At 39.2% G+C, this 12,468-nt stretch overlaps 1 protein-coding gene across 9 annotated transcripts in view; it reads left to right on the top strand.

Annotated features, from left to right (window-relative positions):
- LOC135109836 (serine/arginine repetitive matrix protein 2-like) overlaps positions 1-12,468 on the top strand; it is a 285,688-nt gene that overhangs the window by 213,768 nt on the left and 59,452 nt on the right. For all 9 annotated transcript variants that reach the window (XM_064021577.1, XM_064021583.1, XM_064021576.1 and 6 more), the window contains one exon: positions 8,168-8,259. The gene's annotated coding sequence lies outside the window, so the exon portion shown is untranslated. The remainder of the gene's footprint in view (positions 1-8,167; positions 8,260-12,468) is intronic.

Here is a 12,468-nt window from a genome sequence, read left to right as displayed (position 1 = left end):
CAATAATTATAATCGAAATTGTCATCGTTCCTTCCATGAATAAATTTAAAAATGCATCCTTATCTTATCTAATATCTTTTTTTTCAATAGAGAACAGCTGTCGTCAGTGTAAAGGTTATCAGGTTATGTTGACTTGAATGATTTTTTTTTTCCGCGCATTGTCCTCGCGAGTGGTGCTTCTGTCGCGGGAAATCATATAGGTGATATAGAACAATTGCGCAACTGCGGCTCAATTTCGGCTCAATTTAATTCAGTGTCAATTAATCCCGCAAGTGCAACATTTGGTGGACGATTATTATAATGTACAACTAATGTATATTTACGTAATCATGTTTTGATATTGAATTTGGCTATAATTTGTAAAACTGCGCTACCGTAGTTCATGGGAGTATTTAATTTAGGTTATAGTCTCTCTCTCTCTCTCTCTCTCTCTCTCTCTCTCTCTCTCTCTCTCTCTCTCTCTCTCTCTCTCTCTCTCTCTCTCTCTCTCTCTCTCTCTCTCTCTCTCTCTCTCTCTCATCACATTTATAACGTGTAATTTTCCTTGTCTTATTTTATCTCTCATTTATTTAGTTTTTTTTTTTTATCTCAAGCGTCTCTTCTTTCGTTTCATTTCCTTTTCCTTATACATTCTTCCGTATCTCTCCTCTTTACTCACTTTTACTCTTCTTCCCTTTCCATTTTGCCACCTCCTTTGTGTCTTCTTCCTCCCTTGCTTGGTTTTTCCTGATTTTTGGTGTTTTTTTTTCCTTCTCCATTTCTATTCTCCTCTCCACTCTACTTCTTACTCTCCCTTTCAATTCTCTTTCTCCCCTTCATTATCTCTCTCCATTTTACCTGACCTTCCTTTCCTACCTCATCTTCACCTTTCTCTTATCTTTTTTTTTCATTTCTTCATTGTCTTCTGTTCGTATTTTTCTCTCCCTCCTCGTCCTCTTTCTTTCATGTTCCAATTCTCTCTCTCTCTCTCTCTCTCTCTCTCTCTCTCTCTCTCTCTCTCTCTCTCTCTCTCTCTCTCTCTCTCTCTCTCTCTCTCTCTCTCTCTCTCTTTTGTATCGGTTTCTTCTTGTTTTTCCTAGTTTCTTGTTCTATTGTCCTCCTTCGCCTCTCTCTCTCTCTCTCTCTCTCTCTCTCTCTCTCTCTCTCTCTCTCTCTCTCTCTCTCTCTCTCTCTCTCTCTCTCTCTCTCTCTCTCTCTCTCTCTCTCTCTCTCCTTCAGCCTCTATTTTTCTCTTCCCATCTCACCCGCGCGGCCTCCTTTCTCTTCCCCTTCTCCCATTCTCTCCTTCCCTTCCTCCTTTATATATCCTTCCTCTCACTCACTCACACTCACTCTCTCCCTCTCCTTTCCGTGGTCCTACCTGTGATAAAGAAGATTTGACACACGCACCGCCACACACACACACAAACACACACACACACACACAGAGAGAGTAGTACCCACAAAAAATGTCTCACGAAAAATAGAAAAACAACTACAACAACAACAACAACAACGAAAAAAATGACACTGGTTGCCTGCCTTTCCATTCGTGTCTCTGTTGACCAATCAGACTTGTTCCTTTATTCTATCTTTCTTTTTTTATTCCTCTGTTTCTTTTCTTTCTTTTCTTTTCTTTTTTCTGTTTGTTCGCTTGCAAAGTAAATGCATTTCTTTCAGTTTTCACCACTGCGGCTGCATTGCTTATTCTTTTTTTCATTCTTGCTTTTATTTGTTATTGTGTTTATTCTTGTTGGAATATTTCTTTTTATTGTTTTTTGTCTGTTTTTTCAGTTATTTCATTCATTGGCTTATCTCTTCTTTCATTTTCTTAGTAATTCTTAAAAAAAAAAAAAAAGAGTCTCAGGAACAAATGTATCTTTTCTTTCCTTGCTGTTTTTCTTTTTTCTTCTACAAAACAAAGGAACAGCGAGATTTTAACGTCGTGTCATCATGTTGTTGTTGTTGTTGTTGTTGTTGTTGTTGTTGTTGTTGTTGTTGCTATTATTACTACCTGTTTATTCATCTATTTGTTAAAGTATGTAATTATTCACATTTATTTATTTTTGACGGCACTTTTTTAGATTTTATTTATTTATTTATTTTGGCCGCCTCGTTTTTTGTCATTTTAGTCGTTGTGGCCGCCGTGTGCCGCGACTCATGCGGGTGAAAATGTCCAAAATCGCCCGGAAAATTGACCTTCCTCCCCCGGCCTTTGTATCTGGTGCGGCGAGTCAAGGAAGGGAGGGAGGAATGGAAGCAAAAAATATATATATATCGTATATTTACTATCTGTCAACTGGAGGCGTTGCAGTTTCCGGTTACCATTATGTGGTATATTTTTCCTCCCATCCTTCTTTCTCCTCTCCCTTCCTCCCTCCCTCTCCACCTCCTTTCCCTCCTCCCCTTCCGTCTCTCTTCCTCTCACTTTTTCACACTCTCTCTCTCTCTCTCTCTCTCTCTCTCTCTCTCTCTCTCTCTCTCTCTCTCTCTCTCTCTCTCTCTCTCTCTCTCTCTCTCTCTCTCTCTCTCTCTCTCTCTCTCTCTCTCTCTCTCCTTCAATTAGTTCTTTCCTTGCCACCTTTCTATTTTTTCCATCTCCTATTTCCTTTCTTCTTTTTCTCTTTTCTCTTCTTCCCATCCTCGTCATTTCCTTCTCTTCCTATCCTCTCCTATCATTCCTTTTCTCATTTTCCCTTTCTTCTTCCCCTTCATATATTTCCCTACCTTTATTTTTCCTTCCCATTCCTCTTTCCCTATCTTTCTTCCCATTGCTTTCTCTTCCATTTTCTCCTCCTCTCCCTATCTTTCTCTTCTTTTCTCCCACTCCTCTCTTCCTTCCCAACGCTTCCCTTCTCTTCATTCTATCCCTCCAAACTGTCTTCACACCTGCCTTCCATTCCTCCTCCTCTTTTCCTCTCTCCTTTCTCCTGGTGACCCTGAAAAGACCTTTACCCCCCTTCCTACCTTAGAATCACCTTGTGTCTAGAGTTACATAATTTTTTTCAACGTTGAATCTTTTTTTACATTGTTTTTTCCAGCACGAATTAATACGCTTCTGTAAATACGATGCCGTGACGAGAGTGGTACAAAACATTTAATTTAATTTTTTGCGTATTTACTTTTAGAGACGAGACGAGAGGGGAAAAAGTGAATAAGTGGAATATGAGGGAGCAGGGACGCCAAAAGAAAGAAATAATGAGGGTGAGGGAAAGAGAGGAAAGCAAAGATAAGGACTGAGGGAAAATAGCTAGATGGATAAAAGATAAATAGAGAAAGAGAAAGGAGGAATTTGAGTGAGGGAAGACGACAGAGAAGGAAATAAAGGAGAGAGGAAAGTGAAGACAGAGAGAGAGAGAGAGAGAGAGAGAGAGAGAGAGAGAGAGAGAGAGAGAGAGAGAGAGAGAGAGAGAGAGAGAGAGATGACAACGGAACGGACAAAGATTAAAATGAAAAGAGAAAATGATGTTATTGAAGTGTGTAATGTGTGTGAGAGAACAATAATGACAAAAATAGAATCAAATGTACACAACGCATAGAAAATTAAGGAAAAGGAAGCAAAAGTTGAAAGCTCGTGACTAAAAATTAAAGGAGAAATGGACAAACAACAGAGGAGTGATTAAAAAAAAATAGAAAACGAAAGGAAATCAACAATGCAAATAATATTACGAAGGAGAAACACAGCAACGGTAAAATAAATGTTGATAATATGTAAAAAAAAAGGAGAATGAAATATATGAAACGATTAGGAGATGAAAGAATTGTTGTAAAATAAAATGCAGAAGATAAAAATACGGAGAAATGGCTGATAAAGAAGAGGAATGAGAGAAAAGAAATAGAATAGAGAAAATAAAAGGAGGAAATATAGATATAAGAGTGAAGAAGGAAATGGGAAGAACAGGAGGGAATATGAAGTAGGATAAGAGGGGAGAATGGAAAAAAAGGAGCAACTAGAATGAGAGAGAGAGAGAGAGAGAGAGAGAGAGAGAGAGAGAGAGAGAGAGAGAGAGAGAGAGAGAGAGAGAGAGAGAGAGAGAGAGAGATGCAAGAAAATTTTGTAATAAGAGCAACGAAAAGAGAAATAAGAGAAAGGAAGGAAAACTAGTAAACAATATAGAACAAAAAAAAAAGAGGAAACTACAAGATAATGGAAAAAGAGAAAAAAAGAGAAGAAACTAAAAGAAAGTAAGTGTGAAAGAGAGAAAATAAAGAAAGAAGGATAGCTGGAGGAGAGTGTGAAAAAGATATGAAGGAAAATAGAGGGAAGAAGAGAAGTAAAGAAATGGAGGATGGTTTGATGAACGAAGGGAAATAGAAGGACGGAGAAGGGAAGTGTTAGAAGAAAGAATACGAGGAATACTGGAGAGAAAAGGGAGAAGAGGGAAGGAAGAAAATGAAGAGAAGGAAGAGGAGGGAAGGAAAAAGGCAAATCATAATGGAGAAGAGAGGGAGTATGGGACAGAAGAAGAGGAAGAGAAGAGTTTAAGGAAAGGGATTAGAGAGGATGAAAGAAGAGGAGGGAAGGAAGGAAAGAAGCAGAACATAAAGGAGAAGAGAGGAAGTATTGGAGAGAAGAGGAAAGAGTAGAGTGTATGGAAAAGAAGAAGAGAGAAGGAGAGAAGAGAAAAAAGAGGGAGGAAAGAAGAGAAGGAGGGAGAAAAGAATAGGAGGAGAAGGAGGAGGAGGAGGAGGAGTAGGAGGAAAAGGAGGAGGAAGAGGAGGAAAGGAGGGAAACAGACAGGGGCTGACAGGTGGTCGCTGAATCACCGCCAGGAATACAAACGACTCATATCTAGAAGGAGGATCTTCTTCCTCCTCCTCCTCCTCCTCCTCCTCCTCCTCCTCCTCCTCCTCCTCCTCCTCCTCCTCCTCCTCCTCCTCCTCCCCTCCTACTCTTTTATCTTTTCCTCCTCCGCTTCCTTCTTCTTTCTCTTACATGTCTTCATTATCGTTGCCTTCTTTATCATTATTATCATCGTCATCGTTATAATTTCACAGTTTTACTCTCTCTCTCTCTCTCTCTCTCTCTCTCTCTCTCTCTCTCTCTCTCTCTCTCTCTCTCTCTCTCTCTCTCTCTCTCTCTCTCTCTCTCTCTCTCTCTCACAGATATTACATGTGTACATTAATCCTTATTCTTCTTCCCTTCCCTCTTCCCTTCTTCTCTCCCAGCCCACATTATTTCTTCTCCCCTCTTCTCTCTTCTCTTACTTATATGCTTTTCTCTTCCCCTTCTCTTCTTCTTCCCTTCTTTTTATCTCCTTTTGTTCTGTATTATCATGTCTTCATCTTTCTTCATCGCTTTATCTCGCTTTTTTTTTTACTTGACTTTCTCCTTTTCCTCTCTTTCCATGCCTATTCTCTCTCTCTCTCTCTCTCTCTCTCTCTCTCTCTCTCTCTCTCTCTCTCTCTCTCTCTCTCTCTCTCTCTCTCTCTCTCTCTCTCTCTCTCTCTCTCTCTCTCACGTAAATCACTCCAGTTTTTCCATTTCTTTCAGCGCTCTCTCACGCCTTCCCCTCATTCCTTCCCTCATTCTTCTCCTCATTCTTTCTACCAATAGACTTACGGATGAAGGGAAGAGAGGAACGGGGAATAAAGGGGAGAGAGGGAGGGGGTTCCTTTCCTCTCCCATTCCTTCTTTCCAGTGACCTTCCCTCTCCTTTCCTTTCTTCTTCATTTTTCTCTCTTTTCGTTTTCTGTTCCTTGTTTTTTCTTGTTTTTCTCTTTACTGTTTTCGTTGATTTATTTATTTTTTTCTTGTTCGCTGACTTTTGGTTTTGTTAATGTTTTTATTGCTCTTGTTTAATTTTGTGGTGTTATATTTCCCTGTTTTTAAAAATTTTTTTTTATTCTTTTCTCGTGTCATTTCTTGTTTTCGTTCTTATTCATCCTCTTCTTTTTCTTCTTTTTTTCTTTCTTCGTCTTCTTCCTCTGATTTTTCTTCTTCCCTTTTTTTTTTTTTTGCATTTTGCCATTTATAGCGTGATCTATTAATTTACCTATTTTATCTTCGTATCTATTCTACTTATTATCGTATTTTTTTTTATCGTTAGTTTGTGATAACTCTGTAATTTATTTCCTTTCCCTTTTCATCTTATCTCAATTTTCCCGCCTTGTAGTTTCCATCTCCCTTAATTTATTTCAGAAAGCACAAAATTTTGTTATTAGTGCGAAGTTCCCCCCTCTCTCTCTCTCTCTCTCTCTCTCTCTCTCTCTCTCTCTCTCTCTCTCTCTCTCTCTCTCTCTCTCTCTCTCTCTCTCTCTCTCTCTCTCTCTCTCTCTTCTCTTCGTACTTAGGAGTTTCTTCTGTGTTTATTTCTGTTTATTTTTCTGTTATTCGTTTTTATTTACGCTCCGCTCTCTCTCTCTCTATTTCTCCCTCTCTCTTTTTATTTTCTTCATTTTCACTTTTGAGTTCACATGTGGGAGGAAAAAAGAGGAGGTACTTGTCTGAATTTTTCTCTGGGTAACAAAATAAAACATTTTCTCACTCAGTTGAAGTGGGGGAAACATGATTAGAGAGAGAGAGAGAGAGAGAGAGAGAGAGAGAGAGAGAGAGAGAGAGAGAGAGAGAGAGAGAGGGAGAGGGAGGGAGGGAGAGAGGGGAGGGTGGAGGTAAGCGGGTGGCAGAGGGGTGAATGTAGCCCAGCGAAACACGCCCTTTGTTACCTAACGGGAGTTTAATCACCTTCGTTTATTACGCAGCGAGAACAAACAATCAATTTTCAAGTCAGTATAATGGCAAACAAACACTTTTTTGTAACTCGACGCGTGTAAACAAAACCTCTTTTTGAACGGACGGCAGACTTCAGCTCAGCCTTTTTTTCCATTTTCTTTGGTTATTTTTCCTCGTATTGTTTTCGTTTTTCTTTTTTTGTTCTTGTTTCCTTGTTTGTTTTATTTTTTGGTTCTTTTGTGTTTTTATTTTTTTTGTTTCCCTATTTGATTTTTTTTTTGTTACTTTGTTTTTTTTTTGTTTTTTCTCTATTGTTTTCACTTTTTCTTTACTTGTTTCTTTATTGAGTTTTATCTTGTTTTCTTATTGTATTTTTATCCCCTTGTTTTTTTCTTTTAATATTGTTTTCTGTTTCATTTTTTTTCCTTACTATTATTGTTTTTGTTCTCTTGTTCTTTTTTATTTTCTTTTTCGTTATTGTGATTCTATAGATACTACTGAGTCTCCAGGAATAGAGTTTTCTTCCATGTTTTTGTAATGCTGTTCATATAAAGTTCATATGTGGGTCTTTTATCTTTCGGCTTTGTATTTCTGTTTTATTGCAATGATACTTTTTCATCTCGTATCGATTTCACCTCAGTATGTACTTCTTGTGTGTTCAGGGATGGCTTTTTCTAATTTTTCTTCTATCCCTTCTTACATTTTTCACTAACTTTACTTTTTTCGCGTCATAAAGTTCTCATTTTAATTTGAACTTGCTATAAATCCAGATACAGTAATTACTTAAGTTTTTCCTTCTTCTTCTTGACTTAAAACACTCTCAGACTTATTTTTTATTTTCGTTTAATTTTTTGTAACTCTTATTCTCACCATGATTATATATACTAATTAAACATCTACTAATTATGACCAATAGTAGTCTTATCTATTACTTCCTCTTCCCATGACTTAATTATCTTTCATGTGACTTCAGAAATACCCTTAGTCTTATCATTATACGAGTATCTAAATCCTCCTTTCCATTGACTTTGCGCGGCGTCTGAACCCAATCAATTAATCAGTCAAGCAAGGTAACACACAACTAAAGTCAACTAACCAATTCACCTTTCAAGTATTACGGACCTCATACCATCAATACCTTCAGAACAAACTAAATAATCTTAAATCCTCCTCGTATCTCAAGCCTCGTGTTCTCTTTGTTCCCTGAGCGGCGCAAGGGGAGGTGTGGCAGCGACTCCTGATCCCTTTACATCACCGATAGGCAAACCGAGGGACCTTTACCCTGACGTCATGCACAGAGCAGCACGTGGAGGGTAAACAGTCTTTGATGAACGGCGTCGTGAGGGTAAACACAGAGAGAGAGAGAGAGAGAGAGAGAGAGAAAGAGAGAGGGAGGGAGAGGGAGAGGGAGAGGGAGACAGACTGTACCCCACAATGCACTAGGGGACGGTTTGGCAGTGGCCGTCTCTCTTTATCGCTGGCTTCGCTAATTATCTTTCTCTTGCATAATTTCAGACTCTGGCCGCTTACGAAGGAGGAGGAATAAGAGAAGAGAAGGAAGGAGAAGAGGAGGAGGAGCAGGAATAGAAGGAGGAGGAGGATGAAGGGTAAGTACAATGCTATGTGTGTGTGTGTGTGTGTGTGTGTGTGTGTGTGTGTGTGTGTGTGTGTGTGTGTGTGTGTGCTCTCCAAATTATATGCATTTCCTGTTTTGTTTTGAAATTCTCTGCTTCTTTGTGTTATTTATATTCGTTTTGCGGTGTTTTTATTATTTATCTAGTTGTCTTCTTATCTCCTCCTCTTTTCTTGATTATTTCTTTCCCTCCATTTCTGCTTTATAGGAAAATTCCTGCCTCCCTACCCCTAGTTTCCATTTTTCCAGTCAATTATGAAGTTTTGAATCTAAATGGCTCTCTCTCTATATCTCTCTCTTTCTCTCTCATTTCTGTATTTATTCATCTCTCCCTCATCCACCCTCTCGAATATCTTTCCCTCTTCTCCACTTCCCTTTCTGTGGACCATTAATTCTCACAACTACATTCCTCTCCTCTTAATATTGTCCGCTCCTCTCATTCTCTGTTTTCCTCTCCATCTATTTTCCTCTCTCTTCCTTTCCTCTCTTCTTTTACGGTCTTATCTCCTTCATTTTTTCATCCTGTTGTCTTATTTTTATGAGTTTTCTTTATTTTCTCATTTTTCTTCCATCCTTCGTGCTCGTCTTCGCAGTATTTCTCTTTTTTTCTTTTTCTTCGTCTGATTTTTATTTTATTTTGACTCTCTCTCTCTCTCTCTCTCTCTCTCTCTCTCTCTCTCTCTCTCTCTCTCTCTCTCTCTCTCTCTCTCTCTCTTCTTTCTTCAGCCACCATTTATTTTTTTTTTTTTACCGTTTCTCTCCTTCCGTGCTCCATTTTTTTCCCCTTATTCTTTCCTTTGACTATTTCTCACAAATTCTCTTTTTCTTTACTCTAGTTCTTCGCTTCTCCTCCTCCTCCTCCTCCTCCTCCTCCTCCTCCTCCTCCTCCTCCTTCTTCCGTATTCTTTAACTTTACCTCTCCTTTACCTGTCCTTGTTTGTTCTCCTCTCTTCCGCTTCACCTTTCTCTCTCTTCCCTTCCCTATCTTTAAGTTTCTTCTTTTCCCTCTTCTTCCTTGCCTTCTGATTAACTTTTTCTTTCTTTCTCTTCCCTGTCCTATATCCTTAACTTCGTTTTTTCCCTCTCCTTTTTCATTCTCTTACCTATCTTTACCTTTTCTTCTTCCCTCTCCTTCTTTTCCTTCTACTTTACCTTTTTTTCTCCTTTCCCTTTCCTCCCCTATCTTTACGTTTCTATTTTCCCTCTCTTTTTCCTTCACATTCACCTTTCTTTTCCCTCTCGCTCTTCTCTATCTTTCACTTCTTCCCTCTCATTCCTCCTCTTATGCATCAATTTCTTTCCCTTCCCATACCTTTCCTCTCTTTTCCCACCCTTTCTTCCCTCTCCTTTCTCTCCTCTCCTTTTCCCTTACCTACAGAATAACGCACAAAATCACCCTTGACACAAGATTAAGTATAATTTATGGAATTAATATATAATTATGCTAATCTCAGATGACACGTGGATGCATAAACGCTTTTTTCTCTCTTTTCTCACTGCCCTTGTGGCGCTGACGGGGTACAGACGTCTGGGAGAGAGGGGGAGGGAGTGTGCAGCGGAAGGGAGAGAGGGAGGGAGGGAGAGATGGAGAAAAGAAGGGACATGATAAGGAAAAAGGAGAGAAGGAAGGATAATAGGTAAGAAAGAAGGATGTGGTATGATAATAATGATGATAATAATAATAATAATAATAATAATAATAATAATAATAATAATAATAGAAATAGGGAGAGGAAAAAAGGGAGGGAATGTGCAGTGGGAGGGAGGGAGAGATGGAGGAAAACAGGGAGAAAGATGAGAATGGAAGTAGGTAAGGAAGGTGGGAATGATTGCAGGAATGGAGGAACTGGGGAAGGGGAAGGAGAGAGGGAGGTAATTAAGGAGAAAGAGTACGAAGGGGGAGAGAGGGAGGGGGAAAGTAGGAAAAATACGAAAGGAAGGAGAGAAAGATGGGGAAAAGGGAGAGAGAGAGGGAGATAGAGAGGGAAATTATTCAAGTATGAGGAGAGGGGCTGAATGGAGGAAGTGGGAGGGAGGAACTGGTAGTGAGGAAGGGAGAGAGGAAGGGGAGAGGGAGGGATGGTTGTGGTTGAAGACTTGCATCATTAGTAGTGGTGATGGTGATGGGGGTTTTACGTGATTGTTGTAATGGTGATGGGTTGAGATTATGCTGATGATGGTGGGAGTGATGGTGGCGGTGAAATGGTGAGATGAATGGTGGTGGTGATAATAATGGTGACTTTTTTCTTTTTTTTTTTTTTTGCTCTATTTGTTGTTTTTATAATCTCGTTCATAAGTAATATTAGTAATTGAAAGTAGCTTCGTAGTAATTGTTTAAGTAATTCCAAGTGAAATCTAAAATAAGTTAAAGTACCGTGTTAGTGAATTCAAGTGGGACGAAACGAGACGTAACTTAATTTTTTTTTTTTTTTATGTAGAAGGGACATCGGACAAGGGCAACAAAAATTAGATAAAAAAAATACAAAAAAAAAAAAAACACGGAGATACCAGTCCCCGAATAAAATAAGATATGTAAGTAAGGCATTTCGTATCTTCAAAAAATCCAGGTGGGCATTACTTAAACTTACAAATAGTGAAAATGAGAGAAAAAAAAAAAATCAGTGAAAATGAGAAAAAAAAAATCATAAAATATCGTACCTTCACAAAATAACTCACGTGAAAAATTAATATGCATTCAGGTTTTTCTTTTTTTTATAATTCCCACGAACATTTGAACATTACAATGGATATTAAATGAATACGAGTACTCTAATTTTTGCCAGTGCAGGAGTGAGAAAAAAGAATCTTTAGGAAATGTAAAAATAATATGCCATGGGAGAAAAGTTCAAACCGAGGCCATTTTTACGCCCGAATTATGTATTTTAGAAAAGTTTCGTTCCCTTCCCTGTCTGACTGCTCCCCGCCCCCCCTTGTGACGTCACGGGGGGAAGGGTCAGCAGTCTCTCTCTCTCTCTCTCTCTCTCTCTCTCTCTCTCTCTCTCTCTCTCTCTCTCTCTCTCTCTCTCTCTCTCTCTCTCTCTCTCTCTCTCTCTCTCTCTCTCTCTCTCTCATCAAGAAGCAAGATAACCAGAAGCCTCATTCTCTCCCACTCTCCATCTCTTCTCTCTCTCCTCCTCTCCCCCTCCCCTCTCATTCCCCCTCTCTCCTCCACACCACCTGTCAGCTGGATCAGACGTTTGCTTTCCCTTCTCCTCCTCCTCCTCCTTCTCCTCCTCCTCCTCCTCCTCGAACTTCCCTTCTTCCTCCTCGTCTACCTCCTCATTGTATCCCTTCTTCTCGTCTTTCCCTATTTTCGTATCCCACCTTGTCTTCCCCAGTTCTCCTCCTCCTCTTCCTCCTCCTCTTCCTCCTCCTCCTCCTCCTCCTCCTCCTTCTCCTTGCACCATCTGGCCCCAAACACCACCAGCTGGAGGGAGAGCGTCAGCCTAAGAGGTGGACATCTATATTCTCCAAAGACGTAAAATCTTTTCCTTAACTCCATTCGAAAATTCTTTCTCTTCTTGGGGCCATTTTTGTGAAACTTATTTTCCCCTCTCTTTCTTTCTCTTTCCCTCTTTCTTTCCCTTTGTCTCCCTTTCTCTCCCTCCTTCTCTCCCTCCTTCTCTCTCTCTCTCTCTCTCTCTCTCTCTCTCTCTCTCTCTCTCTCTCTCTCTCTCTCTCTCTCTCTCTCTCTCTCTCTCTCTCTCTCTCTCTCTTTCATTCTGTCCTTCTTCCCGTGAGTTTTTTTCTTTTCTTTCCCTTTTTACTCGTTTCTCTACTTAAGTCATCCATTTTTCTTCATGCAAAATGCCTTTTTTCTTTTTTCATCTATAATGTCTTCGCTTTCAGGTTTTCCACTTTCTTCCATCTCGCCTTTTTCTAATCACGAATTTGAGCTCCATATTTAAGTAGTTTTGTGCGTTAAATTATTAATCCTTTTGAAAATACATTACCTCAACTTTTTTCCTATTAGGTGTAAAAATAATAACTTGATGAACTTCAGTATTTCATTACGGAGGAAAGAGAAAGACAAGACTAAAGTATTTCACCCACTACTTGCTTGTGCGCTATATTTTACGTCTGAAAAAAAAAAAAATGTAAGTTTTCATTATTATACCCATCAGTTCCCTTCACATAAATAATATTCTCACGTTTACTCCTTTGTGATAGTTAATAAAACTGT

Source organism: Scylla paramamosain, chromosome 19 (genome assembly GCF_035594125.1).
Source record: "Scylla paramamosain isolate STU-SP2022 chromosome 19, ASM3559412v1, whole genome shotgun sequence".
NCBI classification, from domain to species: domain Eukaryota; kingdom Metazoa; phylum Arthropoda; class Malacostraca; order Decapoda; family Portunidae; genus Scylla; species Scylla paramamosain.
The sequence above is the reverse complement of the archived record's forward strand: the minus strand, read 5'-3'. Positions and strand labels throughout refer to the sequence as shown.